The sequence below is a fragment of the Cibotium barometz genome, chromosome 11 (genome assembly GCF_041138505.1).
Source record: "Cibotium barometz isolate CiBa-2024 chromosome 11, ASM4113850v1, whole genome shotgun sequence".
NCBI classification, from domain to species: Eukaryota; Viridiplantae; Streptophyta; class Polypodiopsida; order Cyatheales; family Cibotiaceae; genus Cibotium; species Cibotium barometz.
The window spans coordinates 52,636,744-52,664,312 of NC_141056.1; the positions used below are offsets into that span (position 1 = coordinate 52,636,744).

General features: G+C 45.3%; 1 protein-coding gene across 2 annotated transcripts in view; it reads right to left on the reverse strand.

The window, feature by feature from the left end:
* Positions 1–1,031: 1,031 nt before the first annotated feature.
* The window catches only part of LOC147634320 (mitogen-activated protein kinase kinase kinase YODA-like), a 64,431-nt gene continuing 37,893 nt past the window's right edge, over positions 1,032–27,569 (reverse strand). For both annotated transcript variants that reach the window (XM_086805464.1, XM_086805463.1), the window contains exon 12: positions 1,032–1,775. The gene's annotated coding sequence lies outside the window, so the exon portion shown is untranslated. The remainder of the gene's footprint in view (positions 1,776–27,569) is intronic.

Below are 27,569 nucleotides of genomic sequence, written 5' to 3' on the forward strand. Positions count from 1 at the left end.
CATCAATTCCAAATCCAGGACATGCTCCACTGCCATCGAGCTACGTTTCCACGTGACACAGCTGATGGAGACCTCTCGGCCATACTCATTAGCCACATGCTTGATATTTCGGAGAGTGGTATACCATCTACTCAAAGCTGATGCTGCTCTCATGTTTCTATGTTCTTAGTATTTCCATTTAGTATTTCCATAATGAGTTTCCATGCACAATTTTGTATCACCCAAGTGAGATAGCTATGTTTATGTTTTCTTTCTATTTTATTTTCCATTCCATGATGAGATATACCATGGACATCATTGCATCACTTTGGTCTCATAGGCCCAGTGGGTCTTTAGTAGACGCTTAATATATCTTTCTTTCTACCCACGAACCTGCCGCCTCTACTTCCCCCTCTCCAGCTATGCGCCTCTCGCCTCCACTCTCTCGCAAAGCAGTTTTGATGCCTCCACAATGGAGAGAGAGAGAGAGAGAGAGACACAGAGAGTGTCGTTTGGCTATCCTGCTTGCTAAGCCTCCTGGTAGAGAGTGACAACGATGCATGGACAGAGAGAGAGAGAGAGAGTCTCGTGAGCACTGCTACCCTTTTCCCTGTAGGTGCAAAAAGAGATTTATAAAGCATGGCTCCCCTTGACAGACCTCGAGTTGCTAGGACACGCTCGAGCTTCTTCCTGTTCTTCGTGCATTTACCGGTCCCTTGACATTGACTTACACTCATTATTCAGTAGGTGGACTCTCTTCTGTAGATTTCCCTCCATCTTCAAAACTGTATATAGTTAATTTCAAAAAATTATTAAGTCACAACCCTTAAGGTAATCCTATGATAGCAAACTGCACGCACTTCCGACTTCAAAAACTTAAAACTCCAAGGAGCTTCCCGATTCTGATAGATCTCCCACTCACTTCCTGTACCTAGAAGTCTGTGCTTCTGAGAGTTGACGGTAGCATTGGAAGATGTTAGAAAGTTGCAAGATGAAAGTCAGAAGTTTGTCAGATCTTTTGCGGCTTAATAGGAGATTAATGAAGGTGGAGATGAAATTAATAGTTGCAATTTGGGTCTCAAGAAAGTCCTTTCTTTCTTAATGAGCAAGCAGTTTTTGCTTGCTTGCTTCACATCATACAAAGCTCCCCATTTCTAAGCTTTGAATGTCAACAACATAAGGAACCATTAGAAGTGGCTAATTGAAATACACTTGCTCTGTAAAAGTTACGAGCACTCAAAATACTTCCACTACACCAAGCTAAAGACATTGGCTGTCAAACTTGCAGTTCACACCAGATTAAACTTAACACTACTTGCACCTGATTCCAGATCTTGCAAATGGTTTTCCTGTACTCAATTATCAACCCCTTCCATCCACAACTGTCAATGTATGGACAATCTGGCATCTCAATGAGTGCAAAAAATGCAAACAGCAACTTTGTTTCAGATTCTAGGAGCAACAATACGGCTCCTCACTAACACACCAGTTCCCTGGCAGTTTCCACTGCCAAGGCACAGATCAGTTTACATTGCCAAGGCAGGGAGGGAAAATGATGACGAGTAAACCTCCGACAGCAATTGCCAAGAGCCCAAATCGGGCATCACCTGACTAGAAATTCAACCAAGCTTATAAAAGAAAATTAGCATGCAATTGAATCAAGCAATGTATACATTTCAGGATAAGAACAAACTGCCGAAAGCATTTGCATCAACAGTCCATCCAATGGGTTAGACTGCCCTTTTTATCTTTTACAAAGATCTGATGCCATCAATTATGGGAGACAGTAGTATATCCTGCACATGACGAGGTAGTTGAGTCTCTCTCTCTCTCTCTCTCTCTCTCTCTCTCTCTCTCTCTAAAATCTAATGGGATCTATTATGTGAGACAGTATGATGTGTTAGCTCTCTCTCTCTCTCTCTCTCTCTCTCTCTCTCTCTCTCTCTCTCTTTTGCCGCTCTACGGACCACCAAGGTGCACATTGGTGAGGATCTCACCCCCTTGCAGGTGGAGCATAGGAAACTTGGATGACCCAAGTAAAAGAATTCCAGAAAATGGACTGTCTACAGGGATGGTTGGGTAGAGCATCGTCCCAAACACACCTGCAAGGTCTATAAGACACCACTCACATGATTAAACAGCCACATGGAATTGTTGTTGGGTTCCGAGAAACCCTAATGTTCAGCAAAAATATACAGAAAACAGCAAGAACATAGAGTAGGGAGCAATAGAGAGCCAGGAAGTGTCCATATACAAGAATGAAGTATAAGATGTGTACAACCACAAGTTCAGTCAGACTGTTTTGATAGACTTAGCTGGCCAAATAAGCAGTATCTTGGAGAGCGTGTTTAAGGCTATACAATGCCTTTTTCAATCTACATACTTTTCTTTCGTAACCCACTTCAAATGCAATGGGCTGAGATGCATGCACTTCTGCCTGCAAATCCCCATTAAGGAAGGCCCTTTTCATATCCAATTGATGTACTTTCCAACCATGATGGGCAGCCAATGCAATCACGCATCTAATGAGAGGAGTTGAGAGTTTGCTCTCTTGCAAAGTTCAGACCAGCCATCTAGGGACTGATTTGGCCTCCTGTAGAGCTGTTCGCTCTTCTCTCACAACCTCTTATACATCATCATGCATAACAGGCTGTTCATTTTGCTAAATTTCACCATCCACATGATGTCTATTTGGCTGCAACACATGTTCCACTGTAGGTTGTACTGCTATACCATCAATTGCAAGTGGCAGTAGCCCTTCAAACATGTCTTGTTGACCCCCGTACAGCTGTCTACCAAATTAGCCATGGGCTAATTTACATTTTCAGCAAACACCACATCGCTACTCTCAAAAATCCTTTGGCTGAGTGGATTATAGAGACGGTAGCCTTTGCTACCACTGTTGTACCCCACAAAAATGCATCTTGTCATCAAGCTTGCTTTTTATTTGCTGAGACACATGGGCATATGCAAGACAACCAAAAACCTTGAAGTAATCAACTTTATACTTTTTATGATACCAGGCCTCATATGGAGTTATGGCTTTTAATGCCTTTGTAGGGCATCTATTCAAAACAGACGTAGCACACATGATTGCCTCCATCCAAAATTTATGAGGCAAACCCTTGCCCTTAACCATACATCTGGCCATCTCCATCAAAGACCTGTTCTTCCTTTTTGCAACACCATTCTGTTGTGGTGTGTATGGCATGGAAGACTGGTGTTTAATGCCTTTTTCAGCCATGTATGCTTTGAAAGCATCAGACATATACTCCCCCCCTCGATCTGTACAGAGGGTTTGCACTTTGCAACATGTTTCATTTTCAGACCTTGCAACATAATGTTGAAAACACCCCCAAAAAAAAAAAAAAAACATCCGATTTTGCTTTTAAAGGTTATACCAAGCAAATTTGGAGTAATCATCAATGAATGTTATAAAGTACATATGCTTTCCAAGTAACAGTGTCCTCATAGGACCACATACATCATTGTGTATGAGCTGCAATTTCCGTTCAGCTCTCACCAAACCATCCTTTGGGAAAGCATTACGATGCATTTTGCCAAGAATGCATCCCTCAATACATGTCTGGGAGGTATTTCAACATGTGGCATGTCATGCACCATTTGTTGCCTCTACAAGCGCATCAAACAGCCATAATTTACATGCCCAAACCTGGCATGCAACAACTCCGTATCTTGCATGGCACAAGTAGATGTAGTAACCACACAAGCGTCATGCCCTCTCTTATCAAAACTATCAAGATGATAGAGTCCGTGGTATAGTGTTCCAGAAGTGACTAGCACATAGTCCTTTTCTCAGTCTCCTATGCATTTGTCATCCTCGAAATTGACAACAAACCCTCTTCAAGCAAAAGAGGACATTGACAACAAATTCTTCTTAATCCCAAGCACATAAAAGTACATCTGGCAAGCATAAATCTATACCATCAGCTCTACTGTGAGTAAAATCTCACCAATGCCTTTCACAAGATAAGAATGATTATTTGCACACGAGACCTTCTGAGGCAGCCCCTAGCTTTGTGAACAAATCTCTCCTAGAGGTGATGTGTCTAGAGGCCCCGCTAACAAAATACCATACAACTTGTTTCTCATCCACACTGAGAGACATATGCTCTTGAGAAGCATCGTAACCGCATACAAGAAAAGACCAATCATCCTACACATAATTTGTTGATGCATCATCTTTACCTGCAGAAGTAGTAGAAGAGTAACCAACAACCATACCAAATTCTTTCTTCTTCTCTTTGGCTATTCTCTTTCTGTATTCATCAATATAATGGTTGGCTTATTGCAATAATGACACTTGCCCTTTTTCTTGGGCTTGCCTGCATCATCCTTCTCCTTGTTTGATGGCTGTCCAAAATCATCCATTGGCTGATAGCCACTTGTTTTTGCCTTCGTTATGTGCCACAAATGCCTGATCATGGCCATGCATACCCATAGACATGTTCTTCCTTGTCTACTCTTCCTGCAACAAAAGCCCCAGCAATTCTTGGAATGCAATGGGTTAGGGTCTCCCCTTGTAGACAAATTGAGTGACGTCTGGAAGCTCAAGTATGACTCAGGCAAAAAGTTAGGTGTCATAGACACTAGCTGGCTATCCACAATCACTTCATCAATGTTTAACAACTGCTCACGAAGATCCTCGATCTTCGTCAAGAGATCCAACATGCTGTCTCTCTCATTCATATACATACCATCAAGCTATCATTTCAAATACATAAGCCCAGCCTCAATCCTGGCCTGGTACATGGCCTCCAAAGTATCCCAAGCATGCTTTGCAATCCTACAAGACAAGATATGTCGTATAATTGACCTCTTGACTAAAAAAGCAATTAAGGACATCGCCTGTGCATCTCTCGCATCCCATCTTCTTTGCTCATGTGAGGGCACAAAAGGTGTTGTAGAAGGTTGGGCTTGGACTTGCTGACCACCTCGCCCATCACCTCTTTGAGGCATGCTAGGCACAATGTCTACAGGCCAAGTATCACCTCCGCTCACAAAACCCCATAGGCCCTGCTACATCACAAGAAAGTTTTTGGTCATAAGCGTAATTACTCCCGTCAAGCTTGTCTTTCTCTGCCAATACACCAAATACATCTCTCGCATTTTGTGTCATTTCTAACTTGAAGGTTGAATGACCCAATTTGTGTTGTAATTGCAGAGAGCCCCAAATTTTAAAATTAAGAAGTATGCAAGTACAAATGCAAGCAAGTACCGATGGTACGAATAATACACAGTGCATGTACGATGACTACAAGGGCATCGTACGAGGATACATGAACAGGTTCACAGCAACGCAAGGATGTACGGTTAGGTACAAGCTTGAACAGGCATACGGACAGATACGAGGCAGCACGAGAATGTACGGTTGGATACGAGCTCAAGGTAGAATCAACCTGGAGCTTTGATACCACTGTTGGGTTCTAAGAAACCCTAATGTTCAGCAAAAATACACAGATACAACAAGAACACAAGGTAGGGAGCAATAGAGAGCTTGGAAGTATGGATATACCTGAATGAAGTGATACGATGTGTACAACCACAAGTACCCTAAGAACAAACCTGAAATGTAAAAAAGGAGTCCAATAGTGTGTCCAATGGTGTGAACACCCTCTTATTGAGAGATAAAAGATAAGGGCCTTGGTGCCTATAAAAGAATTGTATGTGGTGGAAGTATTATTATAATTCATTCATCATTGTGTTGTGCAATCACTCTCTCTCCTGTGCTCCCACTCTTTTGTCAAAATGTACAGCGGAAATGAAGACAACTGCTGTAGAGAGCAATACAAAGATGAAAGAGAGAAGCTAGTGTAGCTCTGCTATATACACCAATAAAATCCCGGAATACAAAATGAAGAAGTGTGCGGGCAAGGGGCTATTTTATATGGCCCCTGGCTGCTGGTCGGCCAGCTCAAAACAGGCTGACAGCAGCCTGACTGCTCACGACCAGCAAAAAAGGTCAGTCGGCCAGATCAAACCCAGTCGGCCAGCACTAAGGGGTGGTTGGGTATCAGTAGAGCGGTCGGGCAGCCAGGTGACACAGTCGGCCAGCACCTGGGGGCAATCGACAGCCCATACACAACTCCAAATAAATGGGGAAAAATACGGAGTGTGAGGAAAAATGGGAAGACACCAAATATAGGCGGGCACAATAATAGTGTACAGATAGGAGATGACTCCTAGCACCCCCTCTCAGCTCCTGGATGTGGAACCAACCCCAGTGAGCTGGAGTGCCGCCGGAGCATAGCCTGAGGTAGAGACTTTGTGAAGAGGTCCGCTGCATTGTTCTCTGTCGAACAATAAAGAAGCAAGATGTCACCAGCCAAGATCTTCTCACAAACAAAGTGATATTGTATCTCTATGTGCTCGGTCCAATCATCGAAGACCGGGTTGCGAGCAATAGCGATACAGCTCTAGTTATCGCACTGGATGACCATGGGCTCCTTCTGTGGAAACCCAATCTTGCCAAGCAACCTTCGTAGCCACACAACCTCGCAAGAAGCACCACAAGCGGCCCGGTACCCTGCCTCTGTCGACGACCGACAAGGCAATAGTTGGCTGCCTCTTGCCGCTCCATGAAACAGCTCCTGAGCCAAGGGTAAAACCTTCAGCCCGATGTAGATCTCCTTGTGTCTGGATCTCCTCTCCAATCTGAGTCACTCCAACCTTGGAGTCGAACTCGTTCCTTTGTTTCACCTCTAGTGATGTAGAAGAGTCCAAGATCCTTCGTGCCCTGCAGATACCGCAAGATCCACAATCCTGCGTCCCAATGAGACTTCAACGGCATCTGTATAAATGAGCTCAGCAGTCCCATAGGAAAGCTCAAGTCCAATCTGGAGTTCAACAACCAGATCAATGAACCAACCAGCTTCCGATATAGAGAGGCATCAACTAGCTCACAAGGATCATTCACTGTAAGTTTTGTGTTTGGGTCCATCGGTGACGTGATAGGCTTGCAATTCTCCATCCCAAAGGCCTCAAGCAACTCATGAACATACCGCTGCTGAGAGACAAAGAACCCCCTCTGGGTCTCTGCCAGATCTCCAATCCCAAGAAGAAGTGGAGTAAGCCTAAATCAGTCATCTCAAACTCCTTTGACAAGGCAACCTTCGTCACTGCAATGTGCTCCATATGACCACCAGTGAGAATGAGGTCATCCACATAAAGGATGATCAACGTGACCATACCGCGTTCTCGAAAGAGAGATATGTTGGAATCTGCAACCGATCTCTAAAATCCAGTCCGTAGAAAGAAGGAATCAATCTTTTGATTCCAAGCCCTGGGAGCTTGCTTAAGACCATACAAGGCTTTCTGCAACCTATAAACCATCCCCTTTGATCCTGGAACCTCAAAGCCTAAAGCTGCTCAACATACACCTCCTCCTGCAAGTCACCATTAAGGAACGCAGATTTAACATCCATCTGAAATATGGGCCACCGCTGAGAGGAAGCAAGGGCAAGAACGGTCCGAGCAAAGGTATCCTCATAGTCGATGCCAGGCCGCTGAGCATAACCGAGTATGGAAGAGAGAGGAGAATAGGGAGAGTGCACGTTACTAGGTTACAATCATGCCTTTAAGGGACCAATCACATGTTGTGGGTGTTACATGAGGCGTATCAGAAGCTTTTAGTTATGATTTAGGAGTCCATTGACCGCCTGATTCGGAAGAGAGAATGGAAGAGATAGGAGAATAGTGAGAGTGCACGTTATTACCCACTTAAGGGTGAACGGAAGAGATAGGAGAATAGGGAGAGTGCACATTGCACGTTACTGGGTTCCAATCACCCACTTAAGGGCCCTCACTGTGTATTTGCTTATATTGATAAGTACAAGAATTGGACTGAATTCTATCCAAACAGAGAACTGAATGGAATTAGGGTTTTCGCAGAGGAAACACCCTCCTTTCTTGATGTAATGGCTGCCTGGGATTTAAGTGTAAAATCCTTTTCTGTAGGCGACCACTAGAATGATGAGGATCTGCGTACACTGTTGTCTGGAAAACACTGCACAACCACCCCCTTCTACCTTTCGTTAATGCCCCTCTAGCTTGCATGAGGCTGGAACGTCAATGCATGAAAGTTGGGAATGAATGAATTATATGGGGGCACTTAGGGCAGCTTTTCATAGCCTCCAGATAGCTTGTCGACCAGCCCTACACAGACCGATCGGGCAAAATGGACAAATATTGCAAAAAATGTGTTCCCCTCCCCCTCCCCCCTCCCTTTTTTTTATTTATTATGGTCGCCTCCTATTGACTATTCCTTAGCCCCTTTACTAGGTATTTTTGGCACCCAGACGGGTGCCCATAGGCTACCTTTGGCCACTTCCCTTGGCCTCTCATGTACATTTGATCCTTGTCATGTGCACACCTTAATCTGATGCCACATAGACATGAATATTCCTTGCAGCTGCCTAAAGGGCAAAGTTTGAGGCCGTATATGGGCAGTTTCGAGAAGTTTTGACAGCCTTATAGGTGCCGAGAGGTGCCCAAGACATGCCCAAGACGTGCACCAATGGTTTGGACAACTATTGGGCACAACATGACATTTTTAATGACTTTTTATGGCTTGAAAAGGGCTGGCCGACCTGACTACGACTTGCTATTAAAATCCCTATATAAAGGCAAGTCAAGGGTCATTTGTGAGCATTCAGAGGCAAAGGTTGCTGAGCCAAGACCAATGGCATGCATTCACAACATCTAGATCGACAAAATCCCTATATAAAGGCAAGTCAAGGGTTAGTTATGGGGTAGAGATTGTAGAGCCAAGACCAAGGGCATGCATTCACACCATCTAGATCAGTAGATTAGACCTTCATATCAGCGTTTTCCATTTACACATTGAGGAGGCAAGTAAGCATTAGTTCATGCATAGCAAACATGGCTTAGAGCTAATTTGGATCTTTGCCAATCATTGTAATTACTCATTCATTTAGTAATATGTAGTAGGAGTAAGTTAGATAAAGAGTCTCTCTCTTCTCCTCCTCCCTATTTCTCTGTGTCATCATTGCACACGTGATTAGCGGGAATCTATGTAGCTTAGTGTTAATCATCATTAAAAATGCGTAGTTAGCATGTTACACTGGTATTAAAGAATGTAGGTCAATTCAAAGTAGTAGGTGTGCATGTTGAATAAGGACTTTTGAAATTAGGGTTTGTATTTTTAGCCAAAATTAGGATGTTCTTGTTTTGCATCAAATAAACCCTTTCAACAGTGTTTTCAGCCCCAATTTTAGTTTGCAAAGTTGGAAAGAAAATTAGGGTTTGTGTTTTGCATAGGCACCAAATTAGGAATTGCATTTTTTCATTCACAATTGGCATTCTACATGTGCATTAGGGTTCTATGCACAGGTCTAGCATGTAGTGATAGTTTGCATGTAGACTAGGTCAAGCTGAGGTACGGAACCGTCCTAGCAAGGTGTGCATTTTCTTCTCTAAGTAAATATGGCACACATGGAATTTGTTCTCAGGTTGAAGACCTATTCTTAATGTTAGTTAAGAGGCTTTGGAGCAAGAGATTAGATATAGGTTCTTCATTATGCAAGAATTCAAGTGACATGAAGATCTACGGGGAGGTCAAGAGTCTAGAATTTAGGGGTCTTTAGATTACTCCTTTTGGAAGGCCAAAGGCCACAATCTTGTATAGTCGTCTTTGACAATTTACGTACTATATAAAATACAGCTATCTCTCTCTCTCTCTCCTCTCTGACTTTGTTCATAATTTGAATCAAGGTTCCTATTCAGTTGCTTAGGGCTAAAAGAAGACACACAAAGCTTCCGCACATGGGACAACTATGGAGTTTTGTTTTGAAATAGAATTGGACATGTATAATGAGGCATGACAGATGACCATGAGGGCTTGTTGGTTGGTTGTCATGGAGTACTTGATAGCAGGTGTTTTCAAGAGCTTATGACCAAGGGGTCATGGATACTATTATGCATTACAGGTTGGGCTTGTGATGGATTGCTTGATTCTTGGAACTCTTACGCAAGGTGGAAGAGTTTGGGACAGAAGGATCCTAAGGATGAAGCAAGGATGTGAAGACCTTGAAAGCATTGGAAGAATTGAGGTTGTGTGAGCATCTTTTAACTTGGGTCTTATCGGTTGTGCGCAATTGATTAGAAGCTGGGGAAATGTCACAAACCTCGAAGTTCTCGGATCATGTGGGACATGAACATGATTACCTTGACTAATGGTGCATGCATGTGCCTAGACTTTGGGCGAGACCCATGATGGATATCTAGAATATGCGGGATAACAAAGGGATCTCTGGCGTGGCCCATACCTTTGGACTTTCCGAGTGATACCTGTGGGATTTGTTTGCTCTAGCCATGTACATAAGATGTACTCCATGGCAGGGTAAGATTTGTACGCTATGGCCATGTACATAGCACGTACTTTATGGCAAGGTAAGGTTTATGGAATACAAGAAGATAAGATGGGTGACTATCCAACTTTACATGTGCATATGCATCATTGATGCTTGCTTGGGCTTTATTTTTATGTGTGTGACCTTGTTCTATTGCCTGGACAATCCGTGGTATTTTGTATGTGATTGTCCATGGGGTTGGAGGCACCTGGGCACCTCAGTGGATGCGTGTGCACACACCTGTTTGGGCCTAAAGCGGTGGTCTTGTGGGTTTTGCAGGTGGTAAGTACGCACTTAACATAATTTATAGCATTATGGTTTATGTTCACCAATAATGTTACGTGTAGGTCCACATTACATCAAAAAGAAGGTTGGACAATCAACAAAAAGGGCTCGTGAGGCTTTCACACACACTGCAGCCAAAGGTCATGAATAATTTATATTTGGGCACCTTTCAAATTGGAGTGGCCCTTGTAAGTGAAGAAAAGCAAATTTCAAAGTTTATAAAGTTTTTGGACCAAAAACGTGTAAAAGCAAAGGGAACCCACATATAAGCACGTGCTCAGGGCCTCTTTACGCATAATATCAAGGGACGATTTTCCTTTCTCCATCGCAAAGCTGTACGGACAGGAGCTGCCATCATCATGAACATCGCCATTACCAACTGAATGACCAGGGGGTTGCAGATGTCATCGTCACTGAACAGACAGGATTGTTGATGTCATTGCCTGTATGGCCAGCCTTGTCATCCCCTATATGGCCTGGTGCAGATACCCATTGCTGACGTCATCATACTCTGTACGGCCTGTTTGCTGACATCACTGTTGTATGGACTGCACTCGCTGATGTGACTGCAGTATGGAATGCTGCTCATACTGACGTCATCAATGCTGTATGGCTAGTTTGCAGACATCATCTTGTGCGGGGAGCTCTTGATTGGCGTGGAGAGGCTCTTGCTATCTGTATTTGTTACACATGCATCTTCTTTGGTCTTGGGGTTGTGAGAAAACCCTAAGAGAGCATTGGAATTTGGGATCTTGTTAAGGAAGGCCTCTCGCAATTGTCTGGGTATAGGGGCCCTTGATAAAGCTTGTGAAGACTCCATGTATGGTGTGGATAGCTTGACTTCGGGAACTCTTACGCAGGGCAGAAGAGTTCACAATCGAAGCCTTGGAATCCTTACGCAGGGCAGATGGGATCCAGGGTTCGGCTTGCTTCTAGACTTTTATGCAGGGCGGAAGGATTTGCTTATGTAGGGCAAAAGGATCCAGAGATGACTCCCTGTTTGAATGTATTTAGTGCTTATACTTGGAATAGTCAGGTGCAGGCCGGTGGAGAACCCTGGGCACCGGAGATCTTGTATTTGGAGCACACTCCTTTTGGTATAACCTAAAGGAGGGAGGGGCGGGGGTCGGCCCATCTTCAACCCGTAGTGTGGTGTATTGTGTCGATATTTTTTTATTGTTTAAGTGTGTGCTGTGTTGTCATTAGTGTTCTTAATCTTGTTTACGGTTAATTGATTCGGAGACACGCTTGGTCTTGTTACAGTCTCCATGGCACTTTTCTCTTTGCGAAGTTCTCTGGTGTGGAGGGCATCGTAAGACGGGCCACCCCATTTACAACCGATATGTAAGACCGCTCTAATTGCCTTTCTCCATTGAGGAGTGCACACAATGTGGAAAGACAAGGCACATTGTATAAATAACTTAATTAATTTCCGTGCTGCCTCCCTCACGGCATACTTCTCGTAAAGTCTTGGATATGTGGCATGAGAGTAGGAGACCCCATAAGGTAGTCCCTTTTACTAGAGTCTCTTGCATGTGGGAAGCAAGTAACGTTGTTAGACATATGCCAAGGAGACATCCCATTGTATATAATCAGCTCATGCATGGCTCCCATCTCTAAGAAGGGTCTCCTATGTTGTAACATGTCCTATATGTGGGAGGCCCACTGTAAACCCATCTCATCGAAATCGATCTCTTACAACATACGGCATCATCCAGGAAATTACACATCCGGACCTATTCTCCCATTGTTTGTGCATTTAGATCTCCCCATAGGAGAACATTGTCGAGAACACGGATCGAGCTCTCCTAAAGACAAGACAAGTATCTAATTAGATACTAATCTTACTTTAATGGCAACACAATCAACACGACTAATCTAAGATAGGTGATACCTTAAGTGAACTCATGATGATGAGTGTGTGCTAGTTAAATTGCACTCAGGTTAATTAGACTTCAAGATAGATTAACTTGGATACATAGAGAAACTTGAGATAAGTGCAAGTGATATGACTTCATTGCTTAAAATGGCTCCCTTTTTATATGAGGAGGTACACCCTTGGGCTTGTACATCAATGTGGGATAATTCCCTTTGCTTGTGTGGCTTCATGCTAGACTTTGCTCTTGCTTGGCTTACTCAACTCACTCCCTATCTCCTCCTTGTGCTATTTGGCACCACATTTCACAACACCCTCCCTTGGTGCCAAATCTTTGGGCTACTCAAGGTGGTTGGATGTCGATTTTACAATATATTCTCACCCCTTCTATAACACGCGGAAGCTCTGGGAGTCTTCTTTCAGCCCTAAACACCCTTGGAAACCATCTGATGCAAAAACGTAGGTATATAGAGAGAGTAGAGAGAGAGAGAGAGAGATGTGCTGGAAATTCAGTATAATCTATGGTACAAAAAGGTACTCGTCTGCAGCCCTTGGCTGCCTTCCTGAAAAGGTGGTTAACACCAAAATCTGTCCCCTATGGGACCTCTAATGATCCAAACCCCTAGTGGGAGTGAATGCCTAGAACAATGAGCAAGTGGGCCGATTTATAGCCCTTGGGATCCTTGGGGAACTGGCCGACTGCTGCTGGTCGGCCAGCAGCCCTGCCAGAAAATACCAAAACGCAAGTACTTTTATTAGATGCTCTTGTCTTTATGATGCGCTCCAGCCCCTGGCCCCCTCTGGAATCAGCCGACAGCCCTTATCTGGATCATGCGCTTCAGCCGTCTGCTTCCCTCCATGATCCCACTTGTCCTGCTCCATGTCCACCACCGATGCTACACCTGAAGCTCCTACATTCTGGTTCTACCTATCTTCTACTGGTTCATGGTTTTTATCTTTTGCCCCCTTCTGGATTTAGCCTTGAGAAGGTCCATGGCATTGCTTATGCACATGACATCCCCCTCTGCTAAACTTGATGACGGGAATCCAACCTGCTCTTGGATGACTGTCATCATCCCAATCCTTTTCCCGAAGTCCCTCTGTCATCCATCCATCCCTGGCAAATCCTTTTCTCTGAAATCCCGAGCGTTCTTCAAACCACTCTGTCTCTGATGAAGATCTATGCATCTGGTTTCCTTTAGTCCACAATCCGTTCCTGCCCTGACTCTGAACAGGATCTTGGTCTTCTTCCTGGAACTGAGTCTGGCACTCTCACATCACCCTTGGAGGATCAACCTCCCTTGGGACCGTTACCTGAGAACCTATCTGGCTCTCGGAACTGCCATCCCTATCTAGCACTGTGGAATACCACCAACAAACCTCCTGGGAGTTCTTCTCGATCTGTGTTCTTGCCTTTGGCCTCGAATCCGTGTACTTTCCTGTACCTTGGACCTGTACACCATCATTTGGGACTGAATCAGTGTTTAGCTTTGCTGAGCCTGATGCTCTGATACCAATGTAACACGCGGAAGCTCTAGGAGTCTTCTTTCAGCCCTAAACACCCTTGGAAACCATCTGATGCAAAAACGCAGGTATATAGAGAGAGTAGAGAGAGAGAGATGTGCTGGAAATTCGATATAATCTATGGTACAAAAAGGTATTTGTCTGCAGCCCTTGGCTGCCTTCTTGAAAAGGTGGTTAACACCAAAATCTGTCCCCTATGGGACCTCTAATGATCCAAACCCCTAGTGGGAGTGAATGCCTAGAACAATGAGCAAGTGGGCCTATTTATAGCCCTTGGGATCCTTGGGAAACTGGCCGACTGCTGGTCGGCCAGCAGCCCTGCCAAAAAATACCAAAACGCAAGTACTTTATTAGATGCTCTTGTCTTTATGATGCGCTCCAACCCCCTAGCCCCCTCTGGAATCAGCCGACAGCCCTTATATGGATCATGCGCTTCAGCCGTCTGCTTCCCTCCATGATCCCACTTGTCCTGCTCCATGTCCACCACCGATGCTACACCAGAAGCTCCTACATTCTGGTTCTACCTATCTTCTACTGGTTCATGGTCTTTATCTTTTGCCCCCTAATGGATTTAGCCTTGAGAAGGTCCATGGCATTGCTTATGCACATGACACCCTCTCATTTCTAACTTAGATAGGTAACGCAGAGGCTCTTTGGCTTGGTCACTCTCTAGCTCACAGGTTAACTTAGAGATGGTCGGGTTGATTTTCAGTCCCCTAGAGTGCTACTTTGGTTACTCTCTGGTGGTCGAGTGTTTTACATTTGCATATTAATTTGTCTACTCATTTGGTAGCTTTTACAACATATGATTTTGGTTAAGGTAGTGATTGGTAGCTTCTTTGTTACTCAGTGCTACTGCTTACTTGAGATCTTCTTACTCTTGCTTAATGAAGATCCTTTGTTGCTTTCTTCATTTTTCATGTCGGTGTCATGTCCACCTTTTGGCGTTGTCTTCTTCATTGTGTCCTTTGTGGAGACTTTGTGCTCTTTGCCACTTATGCTTTGCTTATGCATATATACACACTCGCATACTCATTTGGTTGCAGTAATTTTACAAAGATTCTTCTATTCTTTTCCTTAACACACATACAATGGCCTGCTCATTTGGCCGCTGATTGCAATCACATTCAACTCATGATTAGACACAAAAAAAAATTTGTGAAATTTGGTAATGCCCAAGTTGATGATGCTGATTTGATTGAAGATCCCACCATATATACACATTTGTCGGTGATAACCTTATAGATCATGCTAATCCACGACAACCCATGCAAGTGACGAGTGTTCTGGTGAGATAACTCTGCATACAAAACCCATACACATATCTTTTGATTGTCCCATGTGAACACCTCTTAAGAAAAAGAGGAATAAGGTTCAATACCTTAGGTTCTCCTTTAAAAAAATTAAAATAAAATCTTTTTTAAGTTTTATTTTTATTTTTAAAATGTAACCTGCGATGACTTGGTGATGGCATTCTCTCTCCTTTTGGAGTCTCCTCGCGATGGCTTGGCGATGGCGTACTTGCTCTCTGTGCAGTCTCCTGACGATTCGTTTTCTATTGTATGCAACAACTATTCTCTCCCCCTCTATGCAACCTTCTTGCAGGATCTGCTAATCACTGCACCTTTCATGTGGAGAAGGCGTGTGCTATTGAGGTGGAGTTTCACACTGGTTGTGTCGTGGAGGCAGTGTAGCTTGCTGGGAATGCTGTTGGTTGGTGATTTGTGGCCATCTTGCTGGTGATTTGGCTACCTTGTGCGGCTGGCTGTGATGCAGCGCTACGGGCTGTTGACCTGTTGGCCGCCTCCTCTATATGTGGATGCACTGGTTGTAGAGCGTCTTCTATAGGTTTCTCTCTCTTGCAATGGGAAGCTGTACCAAGTGGACTCGTTGTTGTGGACTACACTGCTCGTTTATGCACGAATATTAGCTTAGTTGAGAGAAGCCAGCTTCTCCTTCTTGCATGTTTACAGGGCGGTGCTTCTCTCTATCTTTACTCGCAAGTGCTACTGAGAATGGCTTGCTGATATTCTGTCGTGGATGATGTTTGCTCCTTTCACTGAAGATGCTACAGTTACTTTCTCTCAAGCTAATCTCCTCTCTCACACAAGGCAACTAGCTGGCTATAGCTAGATGATAAGAACTCTAGTGAGATAAGGATTGAGTAACTCCTAGTCTAGTGAGATTAATGTAATCTTAACACTTGCTATGGAATCTTCCTAAAAACCGGAGAACCTTACCCTAGCTCTGATACCATGTTGAGAACACGGATAGAGCTCTCCTAAAGACAAGACAACTATCTAATTAGATGCTTATCCTACTCTGATGGCAACACAATTAACATGACTAGTCTAAGGTGGGTGATACCTAAGTGAACTCATGATGATGAGTGTGTGCTAATTAAATTGCACTTAAGTTAATTAGACTTCAAGATAGATTAACTTGGACATAGAGAAACTTAAGATAAGTGCAAGTGATATGATTTCATTGTTTGAAATGCTCCCTTTTATATGAGGTACACCCTTGGGCTTGTACATCCATGTGGGATAATTCCCTTGCTCATGTGGCTTCATGCTAGACTTTGCTCTTGCTTGGCTTACTCAACTCACTCCCTATCTGTTCCTTGTGCTATTTGGCGCCACAGTTCTCAACAAACATCTCATTGTTGGGAAAGCTCTTCAATGTCTACAAACAACGGTGTATATGGGGACTCTCTTTGCATGCAAATGCCGATTTCTCAAGCAAGAAATAGCATACTACTATGTACATCAATCTGAAGCCATGCCTGATCCACGTGAGCCGAGTGGCCTCATGCCGTTTAACCAGTGTAAGCATCTGGCACATGTGAGGCCGAAATAGGCATGCCACTTCTCCTGAACCATACACCCCTCCAATGGTGGGTTTTTTCTCTCTGAGGGCTGATTTCCATACATAACCCGACGTGGGTGCGTAGAACAAGGAGACCGGATCGAATAATCCGGTTGGTATCCCTATGAGTGAGACAATGGGAGGAGAAAAATGTAGATGGTCCATATGGAGCCCCTATGTGAGAAACCGACCGGTGAGTCTAGCATACAATACCCTATCATGCCCTTGTTCTGCTAGCTGTCAAGATGGCTTCCAAGCAAGCCTGGATAATGTGTGGGTCTTGGGTGTGGAGGCGGAGTATGTATGTCACCACCTTGAAAAACAGCCGCCTCTTCTCCAAACGTAGGCAGTATGTCAGCAACATGGGGCAGCCACTGGGTTATAGAAGGGCACAAAAAATGCACAGAAGCAACGTGGACAGAAAATGCAGGCATGTGAGAGGCACAAGCCTGGATAACGTGTGGGTCTTGGGTGTGGAGGCGGAGTATGTATGTCACCACCTTGAAAAACAGCCGCCTCTTCTCCAAACGTAGGGCAGCCACTAGGGTATAGAAGGGCACAAAAAACGCACAGAAGCAACGTGGACAGAAAACGCAGGCATGTGAGAGGCTCTCGGCAGTTTGCAGGCAGGAGAGCGGTGGGCTGATGTGGCTGATGAGGTGATGGCAGCAGCTACATCAAAGCGAGTAGAGGTGGCTGCTGTCAGGTAAAGGGAAAACAATGCATTAGAGAATGCAGGGGAAGGTCACCCAAGCTTTGATATCATGTTGAGATTACATGGTGCTTGAGAGAGTGAGAGTGAGAAAGAGACAGGTAAAGGGAAAACAATGCATTAGAGAATGCAGGGGAAGGTCACCCAAGCTTTGATATCATGTTGAGATTACATGGTGCTTGAGAGAGTGAGAGTGAGAAAGAGAGAGAGAAAGATGTTAGCAGTCATCTCCTGTCTGTACACTATGTCAGGGCTTCTATTGTGGGTGTGCCCACCCGTATTTGGTGTCTTCCCATTTTTCCTCACTCTCCGTATTTTTTTCCATTTATTTGGAGCTGTGTATGGGCTGTTGGCTGCCCCCAGGTGCTGGCCTACTGTGTCTGCTGGCTGCCCAACTGCTCTACTGATACCCGACCACCCCTCAATGCTGGCCGACTGGGTTTGATCTAGCCGACTGACCTTTTCTGCTGGTCGTGAGTAGTCAGGCTGCTGTCGGCCTGTTTTGAGCTGGCCGACCAGTAGCCAGGGGCCATATAAAATGGCCCCTTGCCCTCACACTTCTTCATTCTGTATTCCGGGGTTTTATTGGTGTATATAGCAGAGTTACACTAGCTTCTCTCTCTCTTTCATCTGTATATTGCCCTCTATAGTAGTTGTCTTCATTTCTGCTGTGCATTCTAACATGGTATCAGAGCCCCAGGTGGCTTGAAGCTTGGAGACAGTGGGACGTCGAGGGTTTGCTGATTGGAGGTTATTTGGGCTGTATGGGACTTGGAGATCGGGTAGAAGGCGGCCATCACTGTTGGACAGCCATCTTCCATTCTTTTTCCCACCCAGCCTCCCTTCACAAGACTTTGTGAACCCTTGAGATGGCAGATTTGCTTGAGATGGCTGAGAAGCACGTGAAGATCCTGACACTCCCCACGTTCCCGGTGCACCGACAATTGGACGGGAACAACTACGGCATATGGAAGGTAATGATGGAATTTGTTTTGGAGTCCTATGACTTGGTTGATTTCATTGTTGTTGGGATTCCACAGCTGGAGTTGGCAAAAGGGGAGTTGCCCTCTATTTGGAAGGAACGGGAGGCACAGGCACAGTTATGGGATCGTGTTAATGCCCGAGTCTGTTCTTTCATCTTCCTCAATTGCACACCACAGGTGATCAATCATATAAAGCATATGACGTTGGCCAGAGGGATTTGGCAGCATTTAGCTTCTCTCTACAATAGGGTATCACCCATGAAGAGAATCTCCTTGGAAGTTCAGATGCGAGTGATGAATCCTGCAAAGTCGTCGACGATGCGAGAGCACGTCAACAAGCTGCAGGCTCTTCAACAAGAAGTTCTCAGGCAAGGAAAAAGATATCGACAGAGGATATGGCCATAACGTTGTTGTCACATTTTTCCTCTCAGTACTCAGTCTTTTACTCCTCTTTAATCACCAATGGCATGTACATGGGAGGAGCTTGTGCCCATGGTCTTGGACCAGGAAGAGCGATTCACGAATCCTCCACAGGACGGAGGTTCTGAGGCACTGACTGGCATAACAACAACAACAACAAGGGCAAAGGGAAGTCTTCATCGGAGAAGTCTTTTGAGAAGAAGCCCGATTCGGACTGAGAGATATTGAAGGCCGAGAGGACCTGTAATGATTGTGGCGAGAAAGGTCACTATTGGAGAAAGTCTCCCAAGCGGACTGGGAAGAATGTTGATTCTTCAGCTTCAGCTACAAAGACTCCAGCCTTTGTGCACTTGGAGATGTTGGACACCGATGCTTCATCTTCTTTGAGCGAGGAGGTAGTTGGCTTCACCACCAAGGATATACTCGGGAATGGATTCTTGATAGTGGTGCTTTGAGGCATATGACTCCTTCCCGTGACTTTTTTCAGGATTTGAAACGACAGTCAGGTCGCATTTTCATTGGCGACAATTCCACCATACCGATTCATGGTGAGAGTTGGATGGAGATCATTCTCGATAGCAAAGGGAGGAAGCATTTCTCGTGTTCTTTACGCCCCCACACTTGGTTTTTATTTGTTGTCAGTGCATGAGGTGTGCAAGACTGGCTTCCGAGTGGAGTTTGAGGAGCATTCTGTTGCTCTACGGGATTGCGAGACTGGCCAGGTTGTTTGGGAAGGCATATACAAACTCTCCACACTCTCCTCTTTGACAGATTCTCAGATTGATGATTTGTGGCACTTTCGGTTTGGCCACTTGAAAGTGAATACGAGACCAAATGGTGGTTGGCTTGCCAGATGTTGGTAGCAGGCAAGGACGTTGTAGTTCTTGCATTCGTGGTAAGCAGCACAGGGAATCTTCTTCTAGGTGGGCTTCGAAACCTTTGGAGTTGGTACACACTGACTTGTGTGGGCCTATGCAGACAGCATCCTTGGGAGATTCTTCGTACTTTATGCTACTTGTTGATGATTGTAGGAGATTCACATGGATTTATTTTCTTTCACAGAAGGACCAAGCTTTTGCTCGGTTCAAGGAGTGGCATGTGATGGTGGAGAAAGAGTCTAGCTTGCAAATAAAGACTCTTAGGGCTGACAAAGAAGGATAATTTTCTTCCAATGCATTCGTGCGGAACATGGCATCAAGCGGGAGTTGGCCAATACAAGTTCACCGTCAGAGAATGGTGTAGTTGAGCGTAAGAACAGGACTGTGGTGGAGATGGCGAGGACAATGCTGGAGCATCGTGATCTTCCTCGTCCACTTTGGGGAGAGACTGTGGGTACGGTTGTCCATATCCTCAACCGGTCTCCGACGACTTCAGTACCGAACATGGCTCCCTTTGAGGCGTATTTTGGCAAGAAACTTGATGTCTCCCATTTCCGTGTGTTTGGGAGTGATGCATATGTTCACATTCCAAAGAAGCAGAGGGGGAAGCTCGACTCGAAGTCCCAAAAGCTTGTCTTTGTGGGATATAACTCTCTTTCCAAGGGATACAGGTTGTATGATCCACAGAGGAACGAGGTTGTCGTCAGCAGGGATGTGGTTTTTGATGAACATGTTTCGGTTTTCATTGTTGATGAGCCGCCACTTCTTGTAAACCCAGATGATTCTTTTGATGATGATTCCCAGTCAATTGTTCCAGCTAGACAGCCTCAGTCAGTTGAGGAGGTTGAGCCCGTAGCTGGAGATGAGCCCTCGCAACAGCAGGAGGCTCCGTGTTCTGTTCGACTACCCAAGTGGTTGGTAGACACCCTTCGGGAGTTAGGTGTTACGGAGCTTCCCTCCGAATGGACCATAGAGGACGGACCTCGAAGATCGCATAGAGTTCGTGATAAAAGTCGTTCAACGGAGCTTTTACAGGTAAACTATGCTTTGATGTCTCGTATCATGCGGGACAAAGAGTCCACTACCGTCAAGGAAGCCCTTGCACAGGATACTTGGAGGAAAGCCATGCAGGTGGAATTGGATGAATTGGATGCCATTGAGAAGAATAACACTTGGGAGTTGGTTCCAAGCTCTCGAATTATGAACATCTTCTTATGAGCACATGGAGAACACACCATCTCATCCCTTGAAAGATGCTTGGTTGCCTTTGTAAACCCATCGCCTTGATATATCGAGTGAGCTTGCAGCCCTAGAAGAAGCCACACATGGCCAAAGTTCACTACTGCTTTATAGGACTATTTTGACACATGCTTTATTACTAGTGCTTCTTTGGACTAGTCAGGCATATGCTTTATTACATTGACCTTACCCAATTCATCTTCTATTTCTTTGTTGGTATAGCTCTTAGAGCATCTCTTTTTACAAATTGTTGGACTTTCTTAGTCTCCTGCCTTTCGCAGATGTTAAAAATATTTATTCCTTAATTTCTTCTAATCTAAATTTTCATACCCGTTCTCAAGAGTAAAGGAATATATCTTTGTCATATTGTGTCTCACCATACTTGTCCTGTAGTATTGGGCTGCATGAGGTTACCCACGAGAACATAGTATGAGACGAACCATGACATATTGCTTCATTACATAGTCTAGCCAGCACTTCGCAACCATATGGAAAAGGTTCAATGTGTAGTCAATGATCTCTAGCTCGCTCTTTTGATGGCATTTCCTACATTAGCTGTGGTAAACAAAGAGGAGCTCGAAGGCCTTCGGAAGTTTGAAAGATCAGGTGGCAGTTCATTAAGGACATCAAGCAATGCCTGTGCATATATTCTCAAAATATTTGGGTCTGTGATACGTGTTGGGAGACAAGAAATTTCCAACACTCCTGATCATGTGTTCTGCCTATATCTTCAAGAAAGACCGCTTCTTCCAATGAACTAATCTCTGCCTTGCTGTTTTGAATCCTTAACAAACATGCTGCCACTTATCACAGCTTGCTGCAGTTGTTCTCTGTATCTGTATGTATCTCGGGATCTCAAAGAATGCATTCTCAGAGAGTCTCAAGAAGTGATCTTTGTAGAACTTACATTTCTTACCAATCTCTGACAAGGACACCCACCTCTGATGTATGTGTAGTCTGAGTAGATCTAACCTGTTGATCTCCTGCCATGAGAGGTCGAGGTAGGAAGAAAGAAAGTTATATTAAACGTCTTCAAAAAATCCAATGGGTCTATGAGACCGAGAGAGAGAGAGAGAGAGAGAGAGAGAGAAAGAAAGAAAGAAAGAAAGAAAGATTTTATTAACGTCTTCCTAAAGACCGAACTCGGCCTATGAGACAAATCGGAGTACTTGTATGGGGTATCCTCTGTCATCCCAACAAAATGAAAAAGTACTGAACAAAAAAAAGCTGAATCTGAGAGACATATTACGCATCTACTAAAAACCCAATGGGCCTATGAGACCAAAGTGATACAATAATTTCCATGGCATATGTCATCATGGAACGGAAAATAAAATAGAACAAAACATAGCTATCTCACCGGGGAGAGAGAGAGAGAGAGAGAGAGAGAGAGAGAGAGAGAGAGAGAGAGAGAGAAAAATGAAATGAAATGAAATGTTATATTAACGTCTTCAAAAGGCCATAATGACCTATGAGACCAAAAGTTACATCATGGTGGATCTGATACAATGTCTGGATAAAAAAACCCAGAAAAAGAAAAATAAAGATGATACTACTGGCACCTAGAAAATGAAACTGGAACTGGAATATAGCGAGGGGGGGGGTACGCTATGGAGGTGAGTGGAGTATAGTGAGGGGATACAATATCATGTGGGACGGAGGGGTACACTATGGAGGTGCCTCCATCTCATAACATGTGCCGCATCGGACACTGGCGGATCTCCTCAATATCCTCTGTGGTCAGCACCCTGACTGGGTGTCCCGCATGCCTCGCAAGAATAATCCGAATCTGCCGCTGCAACCTCCGTCTATGCTGGGATGCCCCCCTCCGTAGTCGTGGGCGTCTGGACCACCCAAGCTCAATCGCACGATCAATCAGTGTACCCCTGGTGTGGGCGGTATCCATGTCTTGCTGCTGCTGTGGTCCTTATGGCGCAGTGATGGCTGGACTAAAGAAATCTGTAATGTGCCTCTGAGTCTGGCTCTCTGTGCGCCTAAGCAGGCTATCTCTATGTCTCCGCAGCTCAAGCAAGAACAATCCCAAACACCTCTGGAAAGTGGTCCAAAACCCTCTCTGAATAAACAGTGGAAACGACCACATATCTCATAGTATGCAGTACAATGGCATATATAATGCAGCTCTGTCTCTGGCTCCCCATGGCATACTCGGCATATCCTGGCCTCAGCTGGTATACCTCTATATCGGCCAATCTCAATCTCAAGCTGGTGTGAGGATGTGCGAATCTGACCAATAGCACATCGTACTGCATGAGACAAGTGTACATCCATGTAACTGGGTCTGATCACAAAACCATCTGCTGTGAGCTGAAGAAAATGCTCTCTGTAGAAAGCCATCTTCGTGCCCAGCTCCTCAGTCGGCTGTATCCATGTCCTCCTAATGTCCAGTTGAACTAAATCCTGACGGATGAGTCTGGTAATCTCTGTCCGTGTGAGAGTGAGAGAGGGTGCCTCCAGAGAATACTGGAAGGGAGGCAATCTGTCCATGCTAAAACCATGTGCCTGGAACCAAGATGTCATCTGTCCATACCAACAAGCCGTGTCTCCCTGTAAAGCTAACTGTCGGGAGGACTCCAGGGCGAGGCGTGCATATCTGTCTCGGGGGAGATCCCACAAGCCATGTATGTAGGAGACTGATCTCGTAAGAGCCTCAATCACCAGAGGGGCAGCCGCTAGCTCTGCTCGAATAACCTCATGAGGTACCACGGCCTTGGCTCTAATAATCCTAGCAATCATAGATACCAAAGGCCTCTCCATACCTCTCCACCCGCCTGTGCTGTGATGGCCCACTGAAGGTCCCCATATCTGCACTCCATAAAGCATAGCTGATGTCACTAGAGTGTCAAAAAGCCAAAGTTTCGTTCGAGGTTCCTGAAACTGAACCTGCGAACACATCCTCTCCAAACCACCCAGGGCTGCATGTGCTCTAGTCAATCTAGTCTCTGCTGCTCTCCTCATCGAAAACACTGGCCCACTGAATACTACCCCAAGATATGTATATGCATCTGTATACTCCACAATCTCTTGCCCATATGTAAATGTGGAAGCTGATCGCCTAACCCACTGTGGCGTGGTGTTAAACACCATAACCTTGGTTTTGACAAGGTTGACAGACAATCCACTATCATGTGCAAACTCATGTAAAGCATCCAGATGACGCTGCATACCCTCAGGGGAATCAGAGATCAACACAATATCATCAGCATATAACAATAGTGGGATCCATGTACCTGCTAGCTGGGCTCCTCTGTCCCCCAATCTCTCAATGTAGTCAGAAGCCTCATCCACATACATACCAAACAGTGAAGGAGATAACGGGCAACCTTGCTTCACTCCTATAGTGGAGTGAACCAAAGTAGAGACCCCCTCTGGGGTGCGTACCTGTCCTGCAACTGATCTATATAAAGCCATAATCCCCCATATGAGCTCTGTGGGTACCCCCATCTCCTGTAATCGCCTCATCAATCTGGCTCTGGGCACTGTATCAAATGCTTTGCGGAAGTCCACAAAGCTACAATAAATCCGTCGCCCATGCGACCTGCCCTCCTCAATAATGGCCCGGAGAGTCAAGATGTGGTCAAGAGTAGAGAAACCTCTCCTGAACCCTGCCTGTCCCTCTGCTCGAATGCCAACTCTCTCTGCCCATCTACTCAACTGCTGCTCAAGAATGGATGCATACAATCGTGCTAGTGTGTGACCAATCATAATAGTGCGATAATTCCCTGGCTCCATAGGGTCCCCTGACTTGAAGATAGGCACGATGGTGGACCTACTCCAAGTCTCGGGTAAGCCTTCGCACATAGCACGATTGAACATCACTGCTAGAAGCTCTGCCAGCATGTCTCTCGCATGAATAAAGTGCTCAGCGACCAATCCATCATGATCATATGCTCTCCCAGTCTTCATCCTATCAATGGCTTTCCTTACCATCTCTGCGGTAAAGAAAGTACATGTCTGGGGGCATGGTGCTGGCGGGTCAGGAAAAGGTGTCTGTCCAGGAACTGTATATAGAGATGCTGCATAACTACCCCAGCCCTCTGTAGAAGTGATGGCCAAAGCAGGGGAGGACTCATGAAACAGACGCCAAGCCTCCCTCGAATCCTGGCTCAAGGACAGCTGGTATAATTCCTGCTCTAGCTGAGCAAGGCCGGCCCGCTTCTTCCTTCGCACAAGACGTCGGAAGGCAATACGTGACTGTCGGTGAGTAGTGACTCCCAAAGCAACCTCCCGCTGCAGTCGGGCTCTGGTCTCTCTGCACTCCTCATCATACCAGCTGTTCTGGGGCATACATCTAGAACGCTGTCTCTGTCCAGGCTGAGTATGTGGATATGCCTCTCTCGCTGCATCATGTAAAGTCTCTGTCAGTATATGGGTCAACTCCTCCAAAGGTCTCCCTGGCTCCTCTGTGTACAGACGTTTATAAATCCCATCTGTGTAGACAGCATCAGTCTCTGAGGTAAAAGTATATCGAGTGTGATCTGCCCCTCGTGTCCTCTGAGCTGTGGTAAAGTGAAAAGAGATAGTCAATGTCAACAATGCATGATCCACTACTACCCCAATGGGCCGAGGTCCAACTGTGAAGTCCTCAATGCATGAAACAAAGCTGGGCATAGCCATAACATAATCCACTGTGCTAGCACCATGTCTATGTGGAAAGCAAGTAAATCCAGCTGCTGACGGAAACCTCTGCAAGCCATTAAGTATGGCCAACCCATGTGCAGTCCCCATATCTACCAAATATCTCCCATACTCTGTGCACTCCACATCCTGTGAGCGTCTATCTAATCCCATATCCAAAGTGTCCAGCTCTCTCAGCATCTCCTCCGAGGTATCATAAAAGGCTGTCTGGCGGTTGCCCGTCCGGGCATTAAAGTCCCCTAACAGGATGATGTCTCCATCCCTAGAGAACTCCCATATGTCATCATCTAGCACAGAGAAAGGAGACTGCCCTCTAGGTGCTGCATATGTCGATGTACTAGGAGCAAAATAGCATATGGCAATATATAGGAATCTGCCTGTGTCGGCCCTCAGTCTCACCCACATATATCTGGCCTGATCATCTCTCCTAACGATGTGTAGAAGCGGTTGCAGCTCCTCCCTGAAAAGAACTGCCACCCCTCCTGATCCTCTACTACTGTGTACCGATCTCGTCCCTACTCTGCAAGCTGTCTCCCATCTGTATCCTGTCACCTGTGGCATCATCTGACCAGGAGCCTGGTGAGTCTCCGAGTAGAAGACTATATCTCTATCTCTAAAGCCGTCCTCAAAGGCACCTACATCAAGTCTGAGGGATCCATTGCAATTCCAGGCTGCCAGCTTTAATTTGGTCCCATAGGTCTCGCACCGTCATGTAGAGCGTCGCTCCACGATGACCACCCTCCCTTCTCTATAAAATGCTATCTTTCCCTTTTCTCTTGCCGCTCTAATCTCTGGCATAACTTCCTTCATATGTGCAAGCTGTGAAAGAGTAAGATCATCACCAAGAAAAATGCCTGTATTCTTTAAAGTGGGTCGTCTCTTCAAGAACTCCTTCTTCGCCTCAATAGAGGGGAAGCGAAGTATGAGAGCTCTTTCCTTTGATGTTTCCCCGTTGCCTCCGCTTTTTCTGCCCACTCACCAAGCTTTTGCGTGTGCCGGACTGTCAATCCCCATCAACACCATAAGCTCTTTCACCTCCTCTTCAACTTTATCCCTGTCTTTAAGGCCGGTAATCCTCACATGCAAAGCACGTGTACGTCTTCGTTGTTCCTCTTCCAAAGTCATGTTAATGATTGTAGGTGTAGGAGTTGTTATTTCCTTACCTTTACCCTTCTTGGCGACCTCTATCCACTTCTCCGCTTCATCCATCTTCTTTTGCGTCTTGGTGATGACTTCCACCCATGAGGAAGTCTTTGCTTCATTTTGCTTCTCTTCTTCCTTAATTGCCCGTACTTGTTCTTTGATAACCTTCAGCTCTTCTATCATTGATGGCTGAATTTCACCTTCTTCAAGTCCACCATTTGCCTTGGCCTCTGCAAGCTCCCTCTGAAGAGCTGAAATTACGCCTTTGAGCGTGTTGACTTCCCCGTGAAGGTCTTTGACTTCCGCTAAGAGGTCCTCCTTCTCCTCTTTCCACCGCTTACCCTCATTGAATACCATTTGGAGAAAGTTGGCTTTCTCCTTCCACCATCCCTCCATCTCTGCCTTCCATTCCTTCATTTCCTTTTCCACATTTGTTATCCTCTTGCTTGTGACCATAAAGGTCGCCTTCATCGGGTTGCGCAAGGGGGAAGCCATGGAAGAAGCGAGAGAGAGAGTTGCTGCTGCCTTGGGGGCCTGAGCAAGGGTGGGTGGGGAAAGGGGGGCCGCACAGCCTAACGGATAGATAGACTGGCCATTGCCAGCACAACTGTGCGG